Consider the following 11,496-nt stretch of genomic DNA (forward strand, 5'->3'; position numbering starts at 1 on the left):
GCTGTGTGACCATGATTGATATACCTTTAATATAAATCTGAAACCGTGGTTGTGACTACAGAATATAATTTATACACCAATATTATCAAATATACTATACGGAGATACTGTGTTTTTAGTTACTGTTTAAAATGTTTTGAAAATAAGCGAAATAACAGTAACTCCACGTCACTTACTGCTTATTTTCTACTTATTGGGATCTACTGTATTTTTGCTACTAGTTTCACAAAAATTATGGACTTACTGTTTATTTTCTTAATTTCAAATGCTAATTTTCAATGTTAAATATTGGATATACTGCTTTTTCACTGCGAAAAATGGTACAAAACCACATTGTTAACCCCCATGTAGCAATATCTCAATTTCGACTAAAATTGGAGATACTGCTTTTTCGCTTAGCACGGCAGTGTAGATACATGTAATTTACATAAAATAAAATTGGTGGTCTATAAAATCACAAAAAAGGCGATAGGTATACCCCTATATACTTATAAACTCCCAAACTTGTTGGAAATATTAGCCTTTCAGTCGGCAGCATAGGTACCAATTGGTACTCAGTAAATTTTTTTGGCAATTATCTACATTACATTAAATTTACACACACATATACTATATGCACAAACATTCCCTGTTGTGAATATAGATAAATACATAGGAACCAGTTTTAATAAGTCTTTAAAGTTCAAATTTTAATAAAATTAATGAAATTACGAAAATGTGTAAATTATTTTATAGTTAAAATTGTATAAAACGTTCAATTTTTATAGCTATATAAATCTATAGACTTAAAAACTCAACACAAAGTGCATAATATTATTTAGCCCTTGCTGAAACCTCACAATTCTAAAAAATATGAAATCAAAATTGTCTATTTATAGATAAGTTCAATTTATGACGGGATATTACAAAGAATAACGATTTTATACCTAACTTTTTTTTTATAGTTATATTGCAGTTGTATAATTCAAAAATATTATTCCTAGGGACTGCAATTTGTACGTGTATTTTTTTTTTCACTATCTACATACCACAATCTTGTAATGTAGGTATAAATGTATAATGTATATAACCTCTGACCGTATTAACGCGTAACGTAGGTAATAATATATCCTGGAGCGTAAAGTGATGGGATTTAACATTTCGGACCGCAATATTCCGGGTCGTGAATACGTAAAACCTTGGCCCATGATATGATGGAAACTGAAAAGTTAGTGTCGGGATAGTCGAATTGCACTTATTACCTAATAAGAAATCGTCGAATTGTACTTGGGTTCAAAAAAGGTACCTAATGGTCGAACTGCACTCGGGTAAGAAAAGGAGTTCAAATTTAAGGTACCTATTGACCATAGTGATGGACGTTCACATTTATTATTATAATAATATTTGACGATTTAAAAAAAGAATAAAAAATTATATATATTATTACTATTTACTACAAAAAGTTATCAAAATTATTTTTTAAAAAAATGTTATTAACATAATGGACAATGGTACGTACTATGTATAAAACAATCATTTACCACTTACCACGCCAATGATTAAATTCATTGTCAGTCCTAAGCCTGTAAGTGGGAGGGGAAATGAGTGTTTTATAAACGTTTAACCCCTTCAAATGCATGATATTTTTGTTGGAATACCTTTTTTGAGCCCAAGTGCAGTTCGACTAAAATAACTAATAAGTGCAATTCGACCCGTTAGTGTGTAACGTAAAATACCGGACTGTAATATTACTTAAAATAATTGTTAGTACCTACCCAAAATGTTAAACGCTGATCACCGATACCTAATATCTTTATTAAATAGAATTCTGAGCGGTTCCCTGTAGATAATTGAACGCCGTGTCTCGATAACAGCTCCATCGTCCATGCGTGCATGAGTTAATCCAGCAATGTTAAATACTGAATGTAGGTACTGAGATTTATTTGGAATTCATTCAGGCTCTGCTGATTTTGTAGATGAAAGATTGAAAGATTTAATTGAAAGATTTTCTTCTAGAATAGGACTGATCTCCGTCCCCTGATGTCGGCCCTCAACCGCGTTATTCGTTTTGAACAGGTCATTCAGTTCTGATTAATAGAAGTTACAGATAGTGGCAGATAGGTAGTTGAATACAGTTTCTGTGGACAGTTCGTAGTTACATCAACCAATGGTGTCATAATAATCCCCCCTTCATAATCTGTTTCATTAATTTTTCAGTTGGCCATTTATGAAAAACTGAATAACTGTACAAAACGGCCAATTGATTTAAAAAATATTACAAGTGATGTTGATTAAAAGTTGAGGGGAAGGATTATAAATTTCAATGTTAGTAGCTACTAGCCAACCAAACGTAGTTGTCTTGATGTCTCCTATGGTAATTAGTTTATCGTTCACAAGTATTTCCTACTGGCTAGCGGAAAAAATAAAAATAAAAAAAAAACGGAATTTTTATGCAAAACCAGTTATAGACATAATTGTATTTTTTTTAGTAAACCAAAAACGAATGACTTTAGATACTAGATACTTTTACTAAATGTTCATGATCATTTTCCATACAAGATAAGATTTTCAAAAGATGTTGACTCTTTTTGAACTATTTATGGACACTTGAAATATTCAATTTTTTTTCTTTTTCTATAAATGTCGGTAAAAATTGTTTTGCTTCGGCAAAAGGTTTGAAAATTTAGATCGAAGTTCCATATAAATTGTTTATATACCAATTAAAAGTTATCGGAAATACATCGGTACAATTTTTTTCACAAGCATTATTTTGATGTTTAAATGTTGACAAAATTGATCAAAATAGTTCTAATTCAACACATCAATTTCAGCAGGTCGCCAACTTTTTCTAACAAGTGGGCTACCTACATTAAAAATTGTAAACACCTGGTGATCGACCACTTTTTATTTATTTATACACTAATTTATGATTGCGCACATGGTCAGCAGATATTGGTATAATTAATTTTTAATACGATAGCCCAATATTGCTCTAAAGATCGACCAGTCGATCGCGATCTCTGCATTTTAATAGAGTGATCCATTTAAACAACTGTTACTGTATAGCAGATCGATATCCACTTGTTATATACCTTTTTTAATACCTACCTAATTAATGGTAATGAGTATTATTTTCATAATTAGTATTACAACTTGAATTTGGTATTTACTTAAATAATAAAAACATTTTTAGAGCTAGCCAAACCGTTTCGTCCCATTTCGCCAACAACAAAACTAGTTGTACCTACATGGATTGATAACAAATCCTGTTTTTCCGGATCCTATTATGAAGAAAAATCCTAGGTTTTTACTCATCAGAGCTTGGATTGCCCAAAATTCAAATATATAAAATTCTTATATGCAAACTCTGCTACTGGGATTTAAATTAAAAAATCGTGTTAAATTTGAATTCAATGATATAATATTATTTGTTTTTCTGAATTCATTTCAATTTATAATGCGAAACCTAACCTAACGAAATCGAAGCATTATTTCAACTACTTATCGAGTACACAGACACAAAAAAAAAATTAAAAAATTAAAAATAAAACACACTTCATTGTAAAATCAATGCATTCATCACTCCGCTCAGAATCTAAAATAAACTAATACTTTAAACTAAAATTTCTTATACCTATAAATAGCTAAATAAAATATATTGAATATATATTTAAAATATTTTGGAAAATTGTAAGTTGTATAGCTATAAATGCAAATATGTAGGTATAAACATTCGGTGAAAATGTCATGTATCTATGGTTATTATTTTTATAGTTACACCAAAAATAAAATATAATTTGGTAAAAACTGGTTTGCGTTTCTCCGTTTTGCGTTAATTTATTTTTGGTTTTTCCCGAGGCTTTTGAAAACTAATGGTAGTATTTTACTTTTGACCACCCCAAAGTACCAACTGGATTCACTTTCCTACCAGAAAAGATATACTGAGGTAGAAAATAAAAACATTTTTATTGCCCATAAGGTGATTACAGAAATAAAAAAAAACCCACACATACATACACACACATCATTGTAAAATCAATACTTTCATCGCTCCGCTCAGAATATAAAATTCTAACATGTTATTTTAGAAAATGTAAATAGTATATTATACTAAATTCAAATTCAAATGTAAATAGTATATTATAGTACTATACAATTATCACAGTGGCGTAAAGTGAACACATATCAGTTATGACTTATATGAGCATTGAATGTGATTTGTTGGATAGTTTGTCATTTGATGATATTATTATAGATGACTTGGCAGATCACAGAGAAAAAAATTGAGGAAAGTATCAAATTGCCCCAACATGTAAATTTTGATTCAATATATATTTGTATTCGTTTTAATCAAACACTTTTTTGTCTTAGATTGTCTGTTTTGTATATACATTTATATAATTAAATTTATTAGTGATACATTACTGTATATGAATTATTGATATCATTATAAAATATAAATATTTATTCTTAACTGAAACTAAAAGTATATTTTAACACTGTAAGTGTGTACATTTTATTAACCCAGAGGCACCAAAATCTTCTTTGAATTGAGCGATACTTTAAATCTAGCCCTGGTATACACGGTACGTCGGTACCTTTTTTTTTTTTTTTTATTTTACTTTTTTTTTTATATGAAATATATGATCTGTACCCTAGGAGCACAATAAGAATATGGGCTAAAAATATTACGTGAACATGAAGGAGATTGTTGAAAAAAGCCACCCAGTAGTGACACTTCCTACAACGTCGGTACCTATATACTAAATATCAAACGTGAAACATAAACAAACTATTATATATGTAATTTGTATGAGATTACGTATCAATATCATATTTTTTACTTCATCGATAAAATCAATGTAATATTATTTAACTAGTATAAACTATACATAGTCTACATTACACATAATGGATAAATAATAATAGATAATTTAATTAATATTCAAATAAGCTATACCAATTTTTACTATTGATTGCTCCTATTTTAGATTCTGAGCGGAGCAATAAATGTATTTATTTTACAATGATGGGTGTTTTTTTTTTTTTTTATTAATAGTTTATACTGTAACCAAAAAATCTAAAAAATAGATGAGACACAGTTATTTTTTACATACATTTTAAATTCAAATTTGTATACGAAATTACATAATATTAAAACCAAGAATAACGATTTTAGTTGTTTTGTTGTATAATTTAAAAATATTATTCGTGGGTATATGACATTTTTAGAGTATATTATAATATTTTATACACCCTTTCATGTCTCGTAATTTAGCCCATATTCTTATTGTGCCTTAGGGTACTGATTGTATATTTCCTATAAAAAAAAAAATTAAAAAAAATTCTTATTCGTAAAATAACGATAATATTATTATAATAAATGTCAGTAATAATAATTGTATATTTTCCACCTATGGCCGTTTGTGATTTTTATGGACCACAATTTAATAACCTATTGTTAACGGACATCAAACGATTTCTATCGTCTTGCACTCTTGCGTTCGGTGATAGCATTGAATGTATTACCTATACTGTTTTCATTCGAATTATTTATAATTAAAATTGACGATTAATATTCAAAATGTAATTTTTAATGGAACATAAATTAATGTTTATATGTTTTCCTTATCTTTGTAAAAATATAAGTACATTTCCCGAAAATATTCAATCATTATTAAAAAAATATAATATGAAAATATAGGTGTCCCTTTTATAAATAATAAATAATATTATTACCTCAGATAAAATTTGTGTCGTAAGTACCTATACTTTAATTGCCAGTAGGTATAATTAGTTATAAACCGAGTGAATCATAGTAAATTATTTAATGTCCCAACTACTATACTTGCAGGCTAAATCGCATACTGCCGAGAGCTGAGTATTTCATTTGAAGAAGATGGATAGAAATCCACCTTTGTGAACATGACAATAAATTGTCTAAGTTACTGTGCATGAACGGATATCAAATAATACCCTACAACCATTATTACACAGATTTGAGGTGATTAACGGTTTAATAATAAACATAGGCATTATAGGTAGTTCATAATAGTACTTAAAGTATCCCATTTATATACATAAAATATATAACATATAGTTATATTTATATTACCAGGTGACTATTAAATATAATCTGGTAGTTCCTAACAATGTGTATTATTAAAAAGTAAAGTAAACAAACTCAAATAAATAACAAATACATTAACACTTGGTGTATCCAAAATTGCTATCTTATTATTTAATTTAATATTTTTTTTTATTTATTGGTCTAGAGCCCGGCAACTATGGCCATTAGCTATTGTAGGGATTACGGTTGGTAGTGTTGGAACGGTTGGTATGGTGGGTTGGCAAACCAATATTGTTAAATTATATTGTTAATATTGTTTATAACATGTAATAATATATTTATATTTTGTATTTACATCGGTTAATATTTAAATGCCATACATTCATACAACCACTGAATAGATTTCATCTACGATAAACCCTAAATGAATTTGGTTGTTAAGATATATATTTCAGACAATTTGGTGGCTACTGGCTATATATTGTTTTTAATTTGTGTTATAAAATATTTATATTTCCAGACAGATCAGTCAAACTTCACTTTCCTAGTACCTATAGGGCGTGAAACTCTTTATTTGACACGATATATACTGCTGTCAAAATATATACCGAAATATACATAATATTGTATAGGTGTGTGTAATAAATAACAATGCTCTTGTAGTTTTGTGTTTTGCAAAAATGATTATCTTTAATGGTATATTTGTCGGATAAAATAACACTTCAAAATAGCATACAACAATACAATTATATAGCTAAAATAATAATCCATTCAACGTCTCAGGATCTAAATAAATATATACGAACAGTTTGTACACATTCTTCTGTCTGAGAGTTTATATAGGACCTAGATATATACTGCGTGTTACAATATGTAAACCATTTACTTAATTTAGCACACAAACTTCAAACTTTTTGTCGACCATTAGTGCTTACCTATAATACATTAATACATCTCACCGAACAGGTATTGTTGATAATTACAAAAAAATTAAAAACATTATTTCACATATTTATACAATGGGCTATGGTGTAATTTAAATAGTAGCCTTGTTCGGTTAGAGCTATGGAATAATGAAGATATGTTAGTATGTTACTTAACAGTTTTTAACTGTACAGATAGGTAACGGTATTGAATTGAGGAATGGTTAGTTGTAATGCACTTTTTTTGTCAAAGTAAACTTTCTGACCGTATAGCTTATTATTTTTAACGTTATACTCAATACCTATATGAATATCGGACTATATTATGATGGATTCAATTTATATTTTAGTAAAATTAATTTAAATTGTTTATTAGTAATGGTAGGTTTTGACATTTTATGTATACAATATATTAAATTGTTTATAATATATGCATTATGCAGTGTTTTATCTTTAGAAAATGCAAAGTAAATTTAAACGAGGAACATGATTTCTGCAGCTGCATAGTAAGTTTCGAGAGTAACTCGTTGTTGGGTACTGGACAGGTTAAATAATGAATCATATTAATTGTGTTTCTATCATGCTACCATGGTAGCCACCAAAATTCCGAAAAAGTTATAGATACTTTTCATGACATTAATTATTCAAAAATGTAATTAGAAACTTGGAAGATGAAGATATAAAATCAATTTTAAATGTGATCTTGCTTACTTTAAAGCAAATTTATCATGTATCGTTGAAAGTATCGGAAATCTTGAAATTTCTTATTTGTCACGCCTTGTATCTTCATTTGACTTTTTACAACAAGTGGAAAATTCTATAAAAGAACTTCCTACTATAGTGCAAATATTACAATAGCTAAAACAAAATGCATAAAATATATTATGTAAAAAATAAAAATAAAAATAAAAGATTAATGGAATTAAAAGAAATGTAGAAAATACTTCAAGGTGAAAGTATTAATTTCAACGATTGGATTGTTCCCAATTATTTACTGGATATATTAGCCAATTTTAAATATTCACCAATAACCATGGTGCAATTTTGATATTGAGCGTATTTTTTCGTATAGGTAAACAATGTACTCAATTACATTACTAAATTACTATTTACTATAGGCTATAATTCATATAATGTATAATATTAATAATTAAAAATTAAATATTAGTTTATTGTAGGTACTTTTAGTTTACACATTTTAATTATATAACTATATGTAGGTACTTATAATTAAAAATGCACATAGTTACCTAATAGGGTATAGTATACTCGTCAACAAAAATTAAAGATTATATTTTCGTACTGCATAATATTATGTAGGTATGCTATACACTTCCAAATTACAAAATATCTATATTAAAAATTTTTTTATAAAAGTAGAAATTTTATTCTGCAAATTTTAGAACTTTTTCTTACATACGTTGTCTTTTTTTTAGTATATGTTTGTTTGCATATTTAACAATTATAAGTGTAGAATATAAATCCGGTTTTTAAAAATGAATGTGTCATATTTAAATTAAAGATAAACCATTTTAGCGAACAAATATTTTAAAGTTATTCATTGTTAGGATCCTATTTTATATTAATTATATTAAAATGTCAATATGTAGAAAATAGTAGAAATAACAAATATCTAAAAACAGATAGGTACCTTGGTAGATCAAAATGAACGAAAATATTTTAAAACAATTTTCATAGATAGAAATGTTCATTGAAATATGATTAGAAGATTCGTCGTAATTATTTCGGTCTACCTGTTATATTTGTTTTTCACAATTAATTACTGAGATACCAAGTTGAACCAAGATTGAACCAAATTCTCTGCTCTAAACCGTAATGAGATACATGCACACTCTACACACAATACAAATTGTACAACAAAATAATAATGTTTCAAGTCCTTACGATTAATAATTTTTTAATTAGGACAAAATTATCAAAACTCGGAGAAATTGTTATTTTATGCATGTGTTTCCAATTTTGTAATAATTCAAATTTCAAACGCTCATATAAAATTAATTTTGCTTTACGTTAGACTTTGTTTCATAATTCCAGTAAGAAAAACTGAATATGAGGAATCTAATATAACATTTTCAACAACAAAGTTCAAAATAATTAATATCTAACTATAGACACAACTTGCTATACCAGATTTAGTTATACCTGGTTAATATAAACGCGTCTATACCTGGTTTTTGGTTTTACCTGTACATTCATCATAACTACATATTTAATATTGGGGTTGTATTTTTTCGGCGCGCGGTCTTTATCAACGGTACCTGTTTAGGTGTACGATTGCGCGCGCTTAATTATTTTTACTGCTAAGCAATGTTGCCAAATATACAGATTACAGGTGCACAGTAAATATCCGGTTAGGTTCCGATCGTGGCGTAAATATCCGTACGTTATTTATTACTTATTATTGCCGATACCAGTCAAACTTTCCGTCACTAAGAAGTAGGTAATTATATTTTAGATCATACTTTTATATTGTATATTTTATCTTTATTGTAAATTCCCTTACATGTACGAATGTACCTAAACTATAATCGCGCATTGTGTGTCTATAGTTCTATACCTATTCTCTGTCATGTCAGTTGTGTTCGTGTTCGTGTTTTAGCTGTGTCAACGTACATTTTTTCACATTGTTAACATTTTATATTTAATTTTTAGGAATAGAAAATTACATTTTCGTTATAATTTCAGAAAGGGGGAGTGATTTGTTAGTGGTGAAGAGATAAATTTTATTAATCTATTCGAATATTTTATATTTTTTTTAGATTCTGAGTGAAACGATGAATGTATTGATTTTACAATGATGTGTGTTTTTTTTTTATTTTTTTTTTTATTTTTTTTTTATTTATTTTTTTATTTTTGTGTCTGTGTACACGATAAGTAGTCGAAATAATGCTTCGATTTTCGACTTCAGTATCTTGTTCGATGGGAAAGTGAATATCGTTGGTGCATTGGGGAGGTCAAAATTTTAATTTCCCAGTAGTTTTCAAAAGCGATGTGAAAAACAAAAGAAAAATTAAGGAAAAACGGGAATTTTTACGCAAAATCGATTTTTAACAAAATCGATTTTGGTTATTGGTGTAACTCTAAAACAAATGACCGTAGATGCATGAAATTTTCACTGGTTGTTTATATTTGCATTTTCTATACACAATACAATTTTGAAAGAATTTGACTTTTTTTGAACTGTTTACGGACATTGTCAGTTTTCAGTTTTTTTAAATTTTTTTTCTATAAATATCAATAAAATTTTATTTGTTGGGTAAAAAAGCTTGAAAATTTAATAGAAGGCTCCTAGGTTATTGTTTCAAAGGCAGATGAAAAAAATTAAAAATCCTTAGTCACAGTTTTTTTTTATACACGTTTAAAGTTCAAATCTTGAAAAAATACGGAAAAATCACGAAAATTTGCAAATTATTATGAGTTGGAAATTCATAAAAAATTTTCTTTTTAAATCTAAGATTTTAAAATCTAATACAAGATTCCTCATAAGTTTGTCTAACTTTATCAAAAAAAAAATTTCTACAAGAAAGTCAAATTAAATTTTTATGAGCGTTTTAAATTCATATTTTTACAACATTAGATATTCACTCGATTTCTCATGTACCGATTTCCTTATTTTCTTGTAATTCAAAAACGAATAACTGTAGATACATGAAAATTTCACTGAATGTTTATATTAGCATTTCCTATACACCATACAATTTTGAAAATATTTTGACACTTTTTGAGCTGTTTACGGGCATTTTCAGTTTTCAATTTTTTTAGTTTTTTTTTCTATAAATATCAATAAAGTTTTATCTGTTGGGCCAAAAAGTGTAAAAATTTAATACAAGACTCCTGATATATTTTTACAATAGCAGTTGAAAAATATTGAAAATACATAGGCACAGTTTTTTTTTATAAGCATTTAAAGATCAAATTTGGACAGAATTTATCAAATTTATAATTTAATAATTATTTTGTAGTTAAAAATTTATAAAATGTTCAACTTTTATAGCTAAGGATTGAAAATTGAAAACAAGGCTCCACGTAAATAGGTTATTTATAAATTACTTTATTCACAATAATATCATCAAATATACTTGGTAATATCATAGGCTGACTGACCGTTTTCGCTCAGAATCGTTTTTCTTATACAATGATATTATATCATTGAATTCAAATTTAACACCATCCATTACAGTGACCCACTTGTAACCTACTGTACAGCAGAGCGACATCCACTTATCCACCTTTTTTTTCATGATAATTATTATCTTCCTTTATGACGTAAACTGAGTGTGAATATAAAGTATCTGTTTTATTTTGTGTTATAGATTTAACAATATTTTTTCTATACCTAATAATAATTATTTTTAATTTTAATAATAATTTGGCAACGTCGCATTCCATTTCACGAGCAATCGTATGCTTTTAAATACCTAGTCAAAATCATAATCTTTGTTATTTCGGCACTGTGCGCAATCGTATACGCAAAAAGGTAAAACGCGCGCAATCGTATTCCAT

Source organism: Metopolophium dirhodum, chromosome 7, assembly GCF_019925205.1.
Source record: "Metopolophium dirhodum isolate CAU chromosome 7, ASM1992520v1, whole genome shotgun sequence".
NCBI lineage: Eukaryota > Metazoa > Arthropoda > Insecta > Hemiptera > Aphididae > Metopolophium > Metopolophium dirhodum.